Source organism: Pseudopipra pipra, chromosome 25, assembly GCF_036250125.1.
Source record: "Pseudopipra pipra isolate bDixPip1 chromosome 25, bDixPip1.hap1, whole genome shotgun sequence".
Taxonomy (NCBI): domain Eukaryota; kingdom Metazoa; phylum Chordata; class Aves; order Passeriformes; family Pipridae; genus Pseudopipra; species Pseudopipra pipra.
In genome coordinates, this window is record NC_087573.1 from 649,596 (window position 1) to 665,583 (window position 15,988).

At 54.9% G+C, this 15,988-nt stretch overlaps 1 long non-coding RNA gene across 1 annotated transcript; it reads left to right on the forward strand.

The window, feature by feature from the left end:
- The first annotated feature begins 2,326 nt into the window (after positions 1-2,326).
- On the forward strand, positions 2,327-15,034 carry LOC135402553 (uncharacterized). The gene is made up of 7 exons (XR_010425160.1): positions 2,327-2,476; positions 4,773-4,927; positions 5,349-5,510; positions 8,102-8,320; positions 9,139-9,284; positions 9,928-11,440; positions 14,607-15,034. It is a non-coding gene; the product is annotated as an uncharacterized LOC135402553 (long non-coding RNA).
- The last annotated feature ends 954 nt before the right edge of the window (positions 15,035-15,988 follow it).

The following is a 15,988-nucleotide window of genomic DNA, read 5'->3' on the forward strand; positions in this document are numbered from 1 at the left end:
GCAGAGGGGCCAGGACAGAACCAGCTGCCCCCGGGCCAGGCTGAGGGGTTGGTCCTGCCCTGGTGGAGCAGCGGGGGCAGCCCCTTCTCGGGTGGTTCAGGACAGATTTGCTGTGTCCTGCTGGCCCCAGCCTGGCTCCCCCCCTGTGCTCGGGGCTGTTCACAGGCAGGGTTGGTCTGGGGGCTGTTCACAGGCAGGGTTGGTCTGGGGGCTGTTCACAGGCAGGGTTGGTCTCGGGGCTGTTCACAGGCAGGGTTGGTCCCAGGGCTGTTCACAGGCAGGGTTGGTCTGGGGGCTGTTCACAGGCAGGGTTGGTTTGGGGGCTGTTCACAGGCAGGGTTGGTCTCAGGGGTGTTCACAGGCAGGGTTGGTCTGGGGGCTGTTCACAGGCAGGGTTGGTCCCAGGGCTGTTCACAGGCAGGGTTGGTCTGGGGGCTGTTCACAGGCAGGGTTGGTCTCAGGGCTGTTCACAGGCAGGGTTGGTCTCAGGGCTGTTCACAGGCAGGGTTGGTCTGGGGGCTGTTCACAGGCAGGGTTGGTCTGGGGGCTGTTCACAGGCAGGGTTGGTCCCAGGGCTGTTCACAGGCAGGGTTGGTTTGGGGGCTGTTCACAGACAGGGTTGGTCTGGGGGCTGTTCACAGGCAGGGTTGGTCTGGGGGCTGTTCACAGGCAGGGTTGGTCTCAGGGCTGTTCACAGGCAGGGTTGGTTTGGGGGCTGTTCACAGGCAGGGTTGGTCTCAGGGCTGTTCACAGGCAGGGTTGGTCTCAGGGCTGTTCACAGGCAGGGTTGGTCTGGGGGCTGTTCACAGGCAGGGTTGGTCTCGGGGCTGTTCACAGGCAGGGTTGGTCTGGGGGCTGTTCACAGGCAGGGTTGGTCTGGGGGCTGTTCACAGGCAGGGTTGGTCTCAGGGCTGTTCACAGGCAGGGTTGGTTTGGGGGCTGTTCACAGGCAGGGTTGGTCTCAGGGCTGTTCACAGGCAGGGTTGGTCTCAGGGGTGTTCACAGACAGGGTTGGTTTGGGGGCTGTTCACAGGCAGGGTTGGTCTGGGGGCTGTTCACAGGCAGGGTTGGTCTCAGGGCTGTTCACAGGCAGGGTTGGTTTGGGGGCTGTTCACAGGCAGGGTTGGTTTGGGGGCTGTTCACAGGCAGGGTTGGTCTGGGCTGTTCACAGGCAGGGTTGGTCTCGGGGCTGTTCACAGGCAGGGTTGGTCTGGGGGCTGTTCACAGGCAGGGTTGGTCTCAGGGCTGTTCACAGGCAGGGTTGGTCTCGGGGCTGTCTCAGCCTCCCTGTGTCTCACAGTGACATTTCCCGTGAGAGGAGCAGAGCAGGGATGCTGGAAAGGCAGAGGGAGGAAGGACAGAGCGAGAGATGCAGGATGAAGGACGGGAAAGGGCTGGAGGAGAGGATTAGGGGAACAGTAATAGGAAGTGAAGGGAAAACAAAGTTCAAGTCAGGCCCCGTGGACGAATAAATGCCAGGATGGTTGGGTGGTCAGGAAGGCTCTGCAGAGGCTGTGGGATCCTTCAAAAGGCAATTAAATGCTCTCCTGGGGGAATGGCCCTATGGGAGAGAATAACCACTTGGGACTTTTTCAGTCCCTGCTATCCTTAATGATCTTCCAGCAACTCAGCCAGCTGGTGGCTGAAGGCAACAACCAGGGCTTCCTGGAGGAGTTGGGAAAGTGCCTGTGGGCAGGTTGGTTGGTGTCACACAGGATGGGGTGTTTTGGGGAACTATGCAAGGGAGGAATTGCCTGAGAATCTCTGCCTCAGGCCACAAGTGTCCCAAAAATCCAGAATCCTGGGGAAGAACAAGGGGATGGCCTGCTTGCCTGTTTTGTTTTTTTTTTTAAAACTTTTCCATTCCCGTAGGAACAAGTTACATGAAAAGATCTCAGGAAGTAAGAAAACAATAATTATTCCCTTCAGCAAAGCAGTTCTGGGACAGCTGATCTGCAGAGTGACACTCTGACACCTCGGAGCGTGTGGGGCTGGAAGAGGCTCCCCCAGGACACCCCGACCCCTCAGCAGGGCTGGCACCCTGTCCCCCATCCAGACACCGAGGTGGGGGCACAGGGGGTGGGTGCTGTTGGCACTGAGACGTCCAGGGGCTGTGGCTGGAGCTGGAGACAGCTCAGGCAGCGCCTTGAAGTGCAATTTACATTTTAATAAAGAAAGTTGTATTTTTTCGGTAATTTGCATTTAAATCAACTGTGTTTCATAACCAAACGTCCCTCTTAAAGGGGCACTCAGGGCTTTACTGAGCTCAAGGGGAGGCTACTAGAGGGGATTTTACTTATCCTGCTCAAACTGGGAGCTAATAATGTCACTTCTTTGCTCACAGGTGGTACCTGCTGTGTGCTGGAGCATCCCAGACTCCTCCATGGTGCTGACCACAGCCGAGCAGCCCTGGCATGAGCAGCAGAGTGGAGGTGGCACAGAGGAGACCAGGGAATGTGCTCTGGCACAGAGAAAGGTACCTGTCAACACCCGAGCAAAGGGGGGGCAGGTGCAGACGTGGTGAAACTGGGAAACTCCCCTCATAGGGAAATGGGAGCAGAGGGAAACGTTTGTAGAGCAGAGAATGTAAGGGAATGATACGTTTTTAAACCTGTTGGGCATGAACTGGGGGATTCTGTTCTTAATGAGTTTGAAGCTTTTCTCCTTTTAGTTCCTCTTTGTACTGACACCGTTCAGGCTCCAGCACAAAGCACGAGATCTTGAGGAGAGCTGGCACTTGGGGAGGCAAACCAGGAGGAGATGGTCTGTTCTGAGCACCTGGGGAGCTTCTGCCCTTCCAAACGGAGTGAACTTTCACCGCTGTTGAGAAGTTTCTATAAAAAGCCGTTTTCCAGCTGAAAACTTGGGGCAGTGGGACCTGTTCCTCTAGGTCTGTGGGTGATGGAGCCTGTTCCTCTGGGTCTGTGGGTGATGGAGTCTGTTCCTCTGGGTGATGGAGCCTGTTCCTCTGGGTCTGTGGGTGATGGAGCCTGTTCCTCTGGGTGATGGAGTCTGTTCCTCTGGGTCTGTGGGTGATGGAGTCTGTTCCTCTGGGTGATGGAGTCTGTTCCTCTGGGTCTCCCAGTGATGGAGCCTGTTCCTCTGGGTCTGTGGGTGATGGAGTCTGTTCCTCTGGGTGATGGAGCCTGTTCCTCTGGGTCTCCCAGTGATGGAGCCTGTTCTCTCCTGAGCCCACCTGCAGAGCCCTCTCCCCTCCCTGCTGCCCGGGGGTTCCCAGGCCCCCTGTCCCCAGGAGCACCCTCTGGAAGGTGCCATCTCCTTGCAGTCCCCTTTGTTGGCAGGCAGTGAGTTTTCCATCAAAGCTGCTGCCGCCTTTCATCCCTGGGAAGAGCTGCCTGTGGGCACAGCCTTGAACCGGCTGATTGAGCCATCGGGAGCCTTTCATGGTCCTGCTTTTATCCTGGGAATGGGGCTGCTCTCCTTGGATTCGAGGGCTTTCCTTGGATTCGAGGGTTTAGAGGGGGGAGTGCAGTCAGGTGTGAGCTTCGTGCTCCCTCCTGGTGCTCCATCCCTGGTTCCCTGAGGATGGGCTGCAGCACATTCCTGCTTTTCCCCCGGAGCTGCTGCTGCTTTCTCCTCAGAGGGCAGAAAGCTCAAACGTTCCTTTTAGTGTTTAATGCTCTTCAGTGAGGTGAAAGCAGAGGGAGGAGGGGGATCCCTTCCTATTCAGGGCCTCTGTCAGTGCCCGGGTGTTCAGGTGGGAGGGTCATGGGCTAAATCCCACCCCAATTAACCTCCACACTGCAGTGGGGAGATGGTTTGGAGGAGGATTTGGCAGAGCAGCTGCTGAGCTCTGAGGCACAGGGAGATCTCACAGCATGGCCTGGATGGGGACACGTTGCTGCCAAGGAGCTGCAGGGCCAGCAGGCAGGAGGGGATGGGACGAGGGTGTGCCCTGGCTGGTCCCCTCGTGCTGGGGGATGCTGGGACAGCACACGGTGCTGTGTCACCCCCACACCTTCCTCTGAAAGATGGGAGAGGCGAGGGGGGGCTGAGTAACAGCAGGTATAATTCAGCTTGATTTCTTCCAGACTCTTCATTTGCTGAGCGTGTCAGCAGCCCTGTTGTATATGGGCTGTTCTGTATCAATTTTCTGCGATGCCAGGCCATAAATAAAGAAAATAAATGTTGGGCCCGTTAATCAGTTGCTGCTCACTCAAATGAGTTCCCTCTGCATTTCCCTGTTCTATAATTACTTGTCACCTCTTGCTGGTTTGTAACTTCTCGCTCTGTGATTCTGTTGGGTGGCTTTTCCCTGTCTCTGATGGAATCAATCCGTTTTGTGTGGGGCTGGGATTTGTTTGGTTGGGTTTTTTTGTTTGGTTGGTTGGGTTTTTTTGTTTAGTTGGGTTTTTTTGTTTGTTTGGTTGGGTTTTTTTGTTTGGTTGGTTGGGTTTTTTTGTTTGTTTGGTTGGGTTTTTTGTTTGGTTGGGTTTTCCCCTTGTTTGTTTTTCGGTTGTTTGGTTTGTTTGTTTGTTTTGGGGTTTCGTTTCTTTCCCCCGGGTGGAGTGTGCCAAAAAGCAATTGATTGTAGGAGGTTTGTTACAGCTGAGGAGCTGAGGGAGAACAGCTTCCACCAGAGCTGTATTTTAATTTCCAGAGCAGGGATTCCTGGTACTGGCTCTGCAGTTCCTGCAAACAGATGTTTTTAGGCCCGGGGTTGCTGCTGGGAGGTGGCTGCAGTGGGACCACAGGAGCAAGAGCAGGTGCTGAGTGCTGTCCCCTCTGTCTGTCTGTCTTGTTTTCTGCAGCTTTCCTGTGTTCTGGAGAAGTGGAGGCAAGGATCCTGCCTCACAGCCCTGCTCTGCATCAGCCTCCCAGGCAGGAGCTGTGGCTGCCATGTGGAGGAATCCCCAGTGATGGATCACTGCTGGTGAGGACACTCGAGACCAGACGAGTCTGATGGGTGAGGAGCAGCTGGGGAAGCACAGTGACATTTTTCAGCCAGGCCCTCCAGGCTGCAATCCAGAGCTGCCTTCCCTCCCTTCCCCTCCAGGGAGCTGGGCTGTGCTGTGGGGCCATGGGATGGGTGCATTCCCTGGGCTGTGTGTGGGACCATGAGGTGGGTACCTGGAGACAATGGGGCTCCTCCCTCCCTGGTCATAAATTCTGCAGAACAGAGGGATGGGCAAGGATTTGTTTTCCAAAGAGAAACTCGAGGATGTGTCCTCGTCTGGTCCTCCCCTTTGGGGAATTTGGGGCCTGGATAGAGCTCCCCCAGGACACTGAGCACTGGGGTGGGGAAGGGGGGCTGGTGGTTCATGGAGGGAATTCCTACTTGGTTTTACCTCCTTCCTCCAGCTCAGGAGCTGTCCTTGGTTTTTCAGGCAGTGGAGAACTTGTCTATGCCCCGGGTCTGTTCAGGGTCTGGCAGGAGGGACAGCAGAGCCCCCACAGACCCCAGCTCATCTTCTCCATCCCTCCAGCAGCAGGGCACGACAGATCCTTCCCCTGACCACTTAAAGTCTTTCAGGATGTGAGGATGACAGGTGAGGATCTGGGGTCTCTGGTGGGATTTGGAAGGACAGAGCCCAGCCACCCATCTGGCTGTGAGCTGGGCACTGCTGCACAACCTGCACATCCCCTCTGCCTTGGCTCCCCAAACCCACGGCCTGTCTGGGGAAGGGGGGGGATGGAGAACTGTTGTTTATGTTCACAGAAGCTGGAGATCAGCTGCACCTGCCCTTTGGGGGGTTAAGGCTGAGGCTGATTGAGACAGACAAGGCTGTGCAGGAGCAGACTCAGGCCAGTCGCTGGAAAGACCTTATTGCCAGTCTGGTGCAGCCCTACATTTCCCCACCAATCATTTATCAGCATAAAAAAATTATTTGTCAGGATAAATAAAAAATTATTTATCAGGATAAATAATTATATATTGGTGCCATAGTGGATGCAAATGATTTAATTAATAATACCCGCTTCAAGAGGAATTTGCAATTTAAAAGGCTGTATAAAAGCCTGGTATTAGCAATACTTATTTTTATTAATTAGTTGCTGTCTCTCCAAATCTCCATGGTGAATAATTTTCCTGTCTTTTTCATCTTTAATTTATTTCAGTGGCTCTGGGAAGAGGGAAGGAGACCTAGCAGTGAGCTGGAGGGAAGGTGTGGGATGGGGGGTCCCCAGCCCTGGCACACCCTTGGCTGGGTTGTGGTTTGTTTGTTCAGCCTTTGGTGCTGGAGGCGTGGGGATTGGGGTCTGGGAGACTCAGGGTCTGTGATCTTATCCACAGCTTTTAATCTGTTCCCTGTTTTGGCTGGTACCTGTCCCCTGGGACTGCCTTGCTGCTCTTTTGAACGGTGTGTTTGGTTGAAACCGTTTCCAAAATCAGGATGTGGTGCTCGTGCTGATTCCTTCAGCACAGCAAAAAGGGATCCTGGGTGGAATTTACAGCTTTGGAAAGCTCTGTCATCTGCCTGTTTCTGCTTCTCCCTTGAGCTGACGCCTCCAGACTGCCCTGCTGGGCAGGACACGCAGCCCCTGCTGTCAGCCCTGCTGGAAGGGGCTCAGCCACTTCTCCCACAGAGGCAAGACCGTGCTGGCAGGAGCAGGGAGGGCAGGAACGGGTTCCTTTCTCCCTCTGGAGGCATCCTGAGGGCTGGGCTGTCCCCCACCGAGCAGGACCCAGGGGCTGCCAGGAGGAGGTGGCAGCTCTGCCCTGGCTCTGGCAGCGAAGTGCCTCGTGTGACGGGTGAGTGCTGACACTTCACTGCCTGTTCCTGCAGAGCTGGAGGAACCTGGGGGATCTGGGATCTGCAGCACATGGCTCCAGTCACCCTGAGGGCACCTGGCACACGCAGGCTGGGGAAAACAGGTCTGGGAACTGGGGGAGGAGGAGGAGGAAGAGGAGGAGGAGGAGAGGCGGGAGCTGCCCGAGGGTCCCAGGGCAGCCACCTCTGGGGAGGACGTGGGGACTGAGCCCATCCCAACTTCCTGAGGTGGCTGTGGAAGCTCAGCCAGGTTTCTGTAGGAGTTTGTCTTCTGCAGCCTGTGTTTAGGAGCTGGGATCTCTTGGCTGGTCCTTCCCCCCATCCCTCACTGTGGTGTTGTTCAAAAGTCCTGCCTGGCTTTGCTCAGTCCTCCCCACCCAGGCGTGTGGCAAAGTGCCATCCCTCCTCAGGAGGGGGCTCTGGGGGGGACAGAGCAGCCCATTCCTCTTCATCACCACCAACAGATCAGAGCAGAGCAGTTTGGCAACAACTTTAATAAATTGATTCAATTTGGTGAGGCAAAAAGAAAGCAAAAGAGAGAGATTAAAAAGTGAAGGAGGAAATTACCCGGGATGCTCCCAGCAATTGTGGTGGATGGTAAATCTCTTCTTTATTACTCCTTTATTATTTCCAGAATCTGAAGTTTAAATAATTAAGCAGAATGAATGGTGGATGAATATTTTTATTCAAGTTTTATTTATTTATTCTCACAGGACAGATATGCAGAGAGACCCAGGCAAAGAGGAAGCCAATTTCTCTGGTGGTGTAAATCAGGGCAGGACCATGAAGATGAATGTCACTTAGAGGAGATTTACCCCAGCTGAGCATTCAGCCTCCTAATTTTGGGAGGAAAGAGTGGGAAGCTACATAGATTTTAATAATTTTCTGTTCTGTCCTCTGTGCGATTAATTTATTTTCCAATTTAAAAGCACATCGGGTTTGGGTTTGGAGGTTTTTTTGTAATTTAAATACATTTGTTGACAGTGCTCCTCACTCTGAAGGTCTTTTTGGGAGCCTGAGACTGGGAAGGCTCCATGTGCCTGCAGGTTTGTGCCAGCCTGGTACCCTGGCAGGGGAGGTGCTGCATCCCACAGCCTGTGCTGGATCCTCCCGAGCCACAGCATCCAGGGGCTGCTGGAGCTCTAACCTGGGCCAGCTCAGGGGTTGGGAACATTTACAGTGCCTGGGCAGGGGGTTCCAGGACCAAAGCCTGAAGTGCCTCTTGCTCTCAGTAACACCCACTTTTGCTCAGTATTTATTATTTTAAAAATCAAACGACTCTCCAGTGGCCTGGGACACATCCCTCAGTGCATCCCAGGGCACCAGGGTGGTTTGGGGTGAACATCTTGTCATGCCTTTGCTGTTCTTAGTTGCAGCTTCAGTCCCGGGTGGCTGCTGACCCTCTGCACACCCGGGGGTCCCACATTCCACAGGAATCTCTGGCTCTGGGATATTTGTGACAGGAGGAGGAGAAGGAGGTGGTGGCTGCTGCAGCGAGAGCGACGGGGCCGCTGAGAAGCAGAGGCTGTGAGCTGGTATTAACAGTGAGGCCAATTAAGGAGACCAGGAATTAAGTCAGTCTGATACCTGTAAGTAAATAAACCCAAAGGAATTATGATGTTCTGTGAAATTCCTCCTGCACAGAGAGCGACAGAGCAGTCCTGTGAGCAGATGAATAGGTGGTTCCCTGTGTTATCCAAATTTGCACTTGTGTTAAAAACGATTAAAACCAGTCAGCCTGTCTGGGGTGTGTCTGGCTCTGATGGTGGTGGGGCAGAGCAGGAAGCACTCCCAGGGTCCAGGAGTCCCCAGCTCAGGGCCAGTTCCATCCTCGAAGTCTCAGCATCACCTGAAGGAGCTTCCTGTGCTTGGGAGAAACACAAACACCAGGAGTGCCAGGCTGGGAGTGCAGCTCTGGTTTTCCTGGCTTCATCTCCACTGATGAGCTCCCGTGGAGCTGTGGGAGGTTCCCTGGGCCTGGGAAGTTTCCCTGCCATGGGAGGGTCCATCAGGTACCAAATGAAGGGGGATCCCTGTTGTCCTTGGAGCTGTGTTGGTGGTGTTATCCCTGCCTGGGAAGCAGGAGGCTGGGCTGCAATCTTACCTCTGCCAAAGTGTGACAAATCCCTTGAGCATCTTTGGGACCATTTCTGCCCAGCTTTAAAACTGGGACAGTTGTCACCTGCCTTTTTCAGAGTGGGTTGGTGGAGCCAGACTCTGCTCCCACACTCACAGCAGGGTGAGGTTTGTCCCTTCAAAGTGTCACTTGAGAAACAACAAGTGATGACAAACACTTATTGTTATTCCCTTTCCCTCGTGGGAGTAGATGATATTGCTAAGTGACCGAATATTCATCTGACCCTTGAAAATGCAAGAGTCATGTTTAATTCATGTCTTTTATTTATAGGTTTGGGCTCTTCCAGCTTCTCTCCTGCATGGGCTGCTGCTCCAGAGCACAGGAGAGTGTCTGCCCAGAGCCTCTGTCCAGGAACAGCCCTGTGGTGGCAGGAATGCTCTGCCCATGGGCACAGGCCAGCACAGCCAGGGCAGGAGGTGGGTGCAGCACTGAGGGGTGTGAAGCCAAGAGAGCATTAATCACATTAACGAGGACGTGACCTGAGAGTCACATACTGATGAGAAAAGGACTGAGCGGGGATGGGCAGAACCAGCACGGGCTGAGTGGGTCTGGTGTGGCCTCTGGGACAAATCAGCAGGGAAAGGCAGTCCTGGGACACGTGGCCAGGACTGGGACATAATCCCTGAGCAAGGGACAGGGCCGTGATCCTCTCCCAGCATGGCACTGGTTAAACCACTGGAATTCAGATGGCTGTGGGCAAAGCATCACAGAGAGGAAATGGAGAAGCAGCAAAGGGAGGGAATTGCAGCCTGGAGGAAGATAAAGGGTTTAGAGAGGATGGCTGTGAAGAAAGCGATTAGAGGAAATTAAACAGGGCTGGAGGTGCAGGCTGGTGCTTTCCCCACTGAACCGTGCAGGGCTGGGGAGGGGGAGCTGCAGGAGCTGGAACAGGAGGCTGACACGCATCTGAGGGCAGCTGGGACCAGTTCTGGGCTGGAACCCAGCAGCACAAGGGCACAGGGGCTGGAGGAGGCAGGAGGATGTTAATTCCTGCCTGGCAAAGCCCTGGTGCACACGCTCCAGGAATCCAAAGGAGCTGTTCTGCCTCTGGTTTTTCAGCCCGGCGATGAAACATCCAGTGTGGGCCTGGCACTTCCTTGGATAAAGCTCTTGCAAGGGACAGATCACCTGAGGCATCAACAGCTGCTTTGAACTTGGCAGCTTCCTCACCTGGAAAAAGCCCCAGGAGCACTTGGGAGCTCTGGCTGGCCGCCTGCCTTGCCCTGGGATCCCTGGAGAGGCTGGAGGACTGATCCTAGTGCTGCCAGCACAGGGCAGGGTTGGAATGAGGGGACAGCTGTGGCTGCTCTTGCCTGTCCCAGCAGGGCTGTCCCCTGCAGTCACACTGCTCTGGGGAGGGAGAGGGTGAGCTGGGCTCCCAGGGCTCCTGGCGCTCCCTGGGCTGCTCCTGGGAGGTGCACGATCCTAACACTCGATTCCTAGAAATCGCTGCCAGCCTGTGGGAGCTCTGGGAAGCAGCAGGGTCACGCCAGGGCTGTTGAGTTGGTCCCAGGCACTGTGCCACGTCTCGGGAAGGATGAGGAAGGACCAGGAGGGCTGAGGGTTCACAGCAGCCTGGTCTGGAGGAGGCTGCTGGGGGGAGGGCCTGGGTCGTGGTTTGACCCCAGTCCTCCTCTGCCACTGCCCCTTCTTAAAAACAGGAAAGAATTAAATCCTGTCAGTGGCTTTTAAAAGCCAACTGAAAGTGTCCTTTATTAAATTACCACCCTATTGATCTCGGAGCCATCCAGGAGGGGATTGACTGAGGGCTTAAACAGCCGGGCAGCCGGGCCAGACGCTCAATTAATGTGCATAAACGGGCAGTGGAGAAGCAATTTTCAGAACAAGTCAAGCAAAAGATCAGACCTGCTTTGCCTTCCATGCCGAAGTTGTTTCTGTATTTATTTTCATGTTATTTCATCTGTTTTTCCCCCTGTCCCTCTTATGATAAGCAGAGTGTTGAGAGGCAGCTCTCAGAGCACAGCCCGCTCTGCCCAGAGCACGTTGGCAGGAGGGGTGGGGGAAGCCACATCCCTCGAAGGACTCATCCCTCAGGGGGCTTTTAGCCACGTAAATCCCAGGTTTCACACATGAGGGGGTTTTTAGCTGTGTAAATCCCAGGTTCTTCTTTAATTCCTGCAGAGAAGGCCCTGTGCAGCATCAGACCCGGCGCCTGGTCTGAGCATTGATGTCTCTGATGAACCTTGAATTCCTCTTCCAGGTCTGGGGAAGAATTTTGTGAAGAAACCCCTGTTTCTTGATTGTCTCCTCCCAGCTGTTCACCATGTGATAATTCCAGCTGCCTGCCAGGGGCAAAGCCACCCATGGATGTACAAATATCCAGCTTTGCTCTGGCCTTTCCTGTGGATGCTCCAAGGAACCTGCAGATGGGACTGAAGCAGAGGACACTCTGGAAGGCAAATCCCTGCTCTGCACATGAGAGCAAACCAGAGCCCTGTGTGGGTTTTTCTCGAGATTTAGCAAGAATCCTGATAAGAAACTCTGGCTCCAGGGCTGTCAGTCCAGCTCCCCCAGCTCCAGGGCTTTGCTCCTCGTCTCCCTTAAGCCAGAGGTGGGTGGCATTGCCTCAGGCACAGAGAGGGGGTCACCTGCAGTTTGAAGGGGGTCACCTGCTTTTCCCTTTTTTTCCCCCCTCCTTTTTTCCCCCCTCAAGATCCTTGTTTCCTGCTCAGGGATTGCTGTGCAGGAATAGCTCCGTGCCCCAGCAGCAGGCAGGGCTGTGCCAGTGGGGGGGGGAAGGTCTGATGGTCTCTGTTAAATTAAGAGCTGGCCAGCAGTGAAAAGGCATTTTTTGTGTTTGCTTTTAAATTTTTAATAGCTCTGCTTTGGGCATTTTTGGAGCCAGGATTTTATTTTAGCACGTTGCTTTGTCCCTGGTTGTACAGGCTGTAATTTAGTGATTCTGCATTAATAAGAGATTATTCCTTCTTCCTCTCTCACTTGTCCTTCCTCTGGTAATAATCAGGTAAATGAAGTGTGTCATGGAGGGGCTGAGCTCGGGAGTGTGCCTGGGGCCGTGGGATCCCCGCCCTGCTGTGGTGCCTCACTCTGCCTGCAGCTCCTCTTCCCTTTTCCTGGGTCTTTAGGGCTCTTGGGTGGGTTTTCTCCCCCAAAAGGTTGTCCCTGCTCCAGGGCAGAGACAGGCACTTGGCTTTGCGTTGTGGGTTTCTGCTCTTTGCCACGTGGCTCTGGGGATTTATCCAGCACCTTCTGACCCCCATCACCCCCAGCAGCCTGGCAGGGTCCTCAGCTGTGGGAGCACCAGCAAAGTCACTGCTGGGGACAGACCCCTGTGCTGGGGTGTCCTGGGGCTGCCCTGACCGTCCGAGCTGCTCCTGTGATGACAAACAAGAGAACCACTTCCCTTCAGAAACCCAACTCACCAGAGCAGCATCACAGCCCTTCCCGACTGCAGGTCTGGGGGGCAGGGGGAAAGAAGTGATAGGTATGTATAGTTGGGGGTTTATTTGCATTTTAAATCACACTCTCTGCTAAACTGATGGACCCCCTATTTATAGCTGACTCCAACCTAAAGTGACTGCTAATTACTACAATTAATACAGCATTAAGGCTCCCGTTAAGGCTCCAGCCAACTCCACTGCCACGCACGGCGCCCACTCATTTTCAATTAGGGCACATTGACAAGGAAAATACGCAGTTATTAACGGCAGAGCCCTGTTGTGTAATTACATTTTTCTGAGGTCATTAATCTCCTGCAACACTTGAGTTTGCCCCCAAGGGCCCGAGTGGGGGCAGAGGGACAGTGCAGCAGGGACAGGTGAATAAGGGGTTTTTAACGTTGTGCCCTCGTGCTGTCAGAGCACATCCTTGGATGGGCATCCTTGGGTACCCCACTGGGCCATCCCATCCGTGGGTGTGCCATGAGCAGCCCATCCCCACCATGCTGCACCCCTGGGTGCTTTGGGTGCCTCCATCAGGGTCAGGCAGAGCAGCCCCGGGTTTGTGGAGCTCTTGGGGGATCTCTCCTGCCTTAGTCAAGTTTCCATGGATCATCCCCACGTTTATTATTATTATTTCCTGAGCTCTTTGCAGTCACTCAGGCTCAGCTGCCTATTGAAAAGGGCTTTTTCCTCCCCTCTGAGCAGGCAGCAGGATGGGAGGGGCTCTGGGCTGTGTCCTGGGTATTTTGGGGGCCAGAGGGAGAGCAGAGGAGCCCGGGGGATGAGTCCCACGATTGTGGCAAATTGCCAGCAAGACTGGATCCTCCTTTCAGCCCAGGGGTGTCACCTCCAGCCCCAGCAGCTCTGAGCCCCCTCAGACCCCGGGTCAGGAACCTCCTCGTGCCCTTCTGGGCTGAGAGTCAGCAAAGGCACAACCACGGAGGGGGAACCACTCGGTGAGGCAAAAGGAGAACAAACACAGAGAAGTCGGTATAAAAGGAGGCTGAACTGCAAACGTGAGCAGAGCCCCGGAGCAGTGGTGGAGCAGCGGCTGCAGCGCCTCGGGCAGCGGGAGGGAAATCATGCGCAAAATCCTGCGGCACGGGGCACAGGCGGGGACAGAGTGCTGGGGCTGGAATGAACACGGGCCTTTCACACTTCCAGGCTGCTGCTTTGATTGACTGCCCGGCACCCGGTGCTGGCAAAGCAGCTGGAGCCTGCTGGTCTGTGCAGGGAAGGAGGGCTGGGAAGGGGGGGAAGAGGGCTGGGGAACAGGGAACGGGGAGTGGGGACTGGACTGGGGACTGCCCAGTGGTCCCCCTGCTGTGGACTCCCCCAGTGTGAGCTGCTGGGAGAAACCTGGAGGAACCCAGTGAGGCCCAGGGTCTCACCCAGCTCCCACCCATCCCCTGGGTGTCCAGGGGTCTCACCCAGCTCTCCCCCATCCCCTGGGTGTCCAGGGTCTCACCCAGCTCCCACCCATCCCCTGGGTGTCCAGGGGTCTCACCCAGCTCCCACCCATCCCCTGGGTGTCCAGGGTCTCACCCAGCTCCCACCCATCCCCTGGGTGTCCAGGGGTCTCACCCAGCTCCCACCCATCCCCTGGGTGTCCAGGGGTCTCACCCAGCTCCCACCCATCCCCTGGGTGTTCAGAGCTCCTCAACCCCTGCAGTGAAATCATCACTTTGCTCTTTCGTGGGTAGGTTTGGTTTTCTTGGAGCTGAAGCTGCTTCTCCGAGCTCTGTCTCCTCCCTTTGCCCCATGATTTGAGCTTTGCTCTGGACACTCTGCAGTTCTGTGTCTCTCTGACCTCCTGGGCACTCTCTGAGGCAGAACTCTCTGCTGCTCAGCCGTGTCCAGCACTCCCTGATCCCCACAGCTCTGGGTTTAACACCCACCCAGCCCTGGGCACTGAGCAGGGAAATCTCCCAGTCTGTGTTTGCCTCTGGCTTCACTGCCAGCCTGGAGGAGCAGCTGGGCCCTGTGTGAGGGTGGGGGTGATTGGGGAGCTCTGTGCAGAGGGATGGACAGCAGCACACGCTGTGTCCTGGGCCTGGGGACACTGTCCTGCTGCTCCCTGGAGGGGGAGGCTCTCCCTCAGGATGCACACACAGGAGTGATGTGGCAGAAAGCCCATCCAGAGAGCAGGAAGGGTTAGGGTGCTCCATCCATCCCCATCCCTCCTGCTCCTGTCCCTTCTCACTGCTGTGTAGAAGCTCTGGATAAGGTTTACTTGGATTTATGGCACTTTTGAGGAGGTTTCTAGGAAGCAATGCCTTTTGCCTGCTAAATTACCAACATCTCTCTCATCCCCAGGGCTCAGCTCCATGGCTTGACTGACACGAAGCGTTCCAGCATCAGAGACTGAGAGACAAACGAGCAATTTGCCGAGAAATTATCCTTTGGGATTCCTCTTCTCTCCAGTTGGTTTAATTGGGTGAGCTCAGGGTGGCTTTAATTGCTGTGCTCCAAGCACAGCTTCACCCCCTCCTTGCTTTTTTGTCTCCCATCTCTCTCCTTCCCCCTCCTCCTTCCCAGCACCATTTATCTTCTTCCTCCTACAGCGTCTCCCCTTCTTGTTTTTTCCCCAATATCTCTTGGGAATGGTGACAAGCTGAAATGTTGTTTGAGTCTCTCCTGGCTGACAGGTTCTTTAAGAATCTGGTGCTTCTCAGAGGGTGATGGACTGGCTCGGGGATCCCTTGGATTCCCCGGGGGTTTGGGGTGGCTGTGGCAGGGAGTGGCAGAGCAGCAGTGGTGGCTGTGCCCGTGGGCTGTGTGCCCGTGGGCTGTGCTCACACCAGCTGCCTTTGTGCCCTCATGCTTTGGGGCCTGTGTCTGCCAAAAGTGTCCCAGCACAGGCTGAGGGTGCAGCAGAGGCTGTGACAGCCCAGTGTGGGACTGGGAGCCCCTGGCCCTGGCTGGAGCCCGGAGGATGCTCCCTTATCCCTGCTCCTGCTTCCTGAGTTGCTCATCATGTTAAAGGGGTTGGAGAACACCTGGGGTTCCTCCTGTTGGCACAAGGCAACTGTGGGGCACAAACTACACCTGCTTCATTTGCTTGATCTCATCCCAGAATTACCTCCAGGGCATTTTATGGGCCACATTCCCAGTGATGTGAATTGGGAGCATCTAGAGGTGCTCCCAGAGGGGCACCTGGAACTCAGGGTGGTGCAGCATTGAGAGTCCATCTCCCTCTCCTTCCCCTGGGGCCTGGAGTTCTTCTACTTGTCCCCAACATCTCTCTCCTCCCTGCCCCACCTTTCCAAGGAGACCCTTTGCTCCCCTGGCCCAGCCTGGCTGCTGCCACAGTGCAAAGCTTAATTTTGGGGAGTTCACAGAGCATTCCAGCTCAGTGCAGTGTTTGGAAATGAGGGAATAGGCAAGCCCAGTCCATGGCCAGCAGACAGCAGGTTTGTGGCTCACTCATGGTCCCCAGAGACATGCACAGGCATCCAAGCAGCACGTTCAGCACGGTGATGGATGAGGGATAATTCCACATGGCAGCTGAAGTCCAAATTCTGGTGGTAATAAATACATAAACTAGTTAAAAACAAATTGATTAGCCAAGGATATCCTCTTAACACTCTTTAAACTCTAACATCTGTTTGTAATAAATAATTCAAGCCGTGGATATTAATGAGGAGGCTGGACTGGGGGGGCTGCTCGGGGCTCCATGGGCACACAGGCACAGGGGG